The sequence below is a fragment of the Macrobrachium rosenbergii genome, chromosome 43 (assembly GCF_040412425.1).
Source record: "Macrobrachium rosenbergii isolate ZJJX-2024 chromosome 43, ASM4041242v1, whole genome shotgun sequence".
Taxonomy (NCBI): Eukaryota; Metazoa; Arthropoda; class Malacostraca; order Decapoda; family Palaemonidae; genus Macrobrachium; species Macrobrachium rosenbergii.
Genome location: NC_089783.1, coordinates 33798500 through 33799124, shown reverse-complemented (window position 1 = coordinate 33799124; position 625 = coordinate 33798500).

Below are 625 nucleotides of genomic sequence, written 5' to 3'. Positions count from 1 at the left end.
CTAGTATACATCTCACATTGTATAAAAGTTATATATATATATATATATATATATATATATATATATATATATATATATATATATATATATATATATATATATAAACCATTTTTATACTTCATACAAAGACAAAGGCATGCACACACTAATATATGGAAACGAACACATGGAAAAGTGTTTCATAGATATGAATTTCTGGCTCACATCGAGATCAGACCCTTGCCTTTCAATTGAAAGGCTCGGGTTCGATCCCGATGTGAGTCAGAAATGTATTTCATGTTCCACACGTGATTGTGTGTTGATTACTTTGATTACTTATATACACACACACGTATATATATATATATATATATATATATATATATATATATATATATATATATATGTATGTATGTATGTATGTATGTATGTATGTATGTATGTATGTATGTATGTATGTATGTATGTATGTATGTATGTATGTATGTATGTTTCAACGAAGGAAACTTCTTTCCAAACAACCTCACCAGCTTTTTACCATAATAACGTAACAGATTAAAGAATAAAATTAATTTTAATTATTTTTAGATAAAAGACCTGTGGGTGTCTTTCGCCCCTTCCCCAATTCTTTCCTTTTTTCCCTATA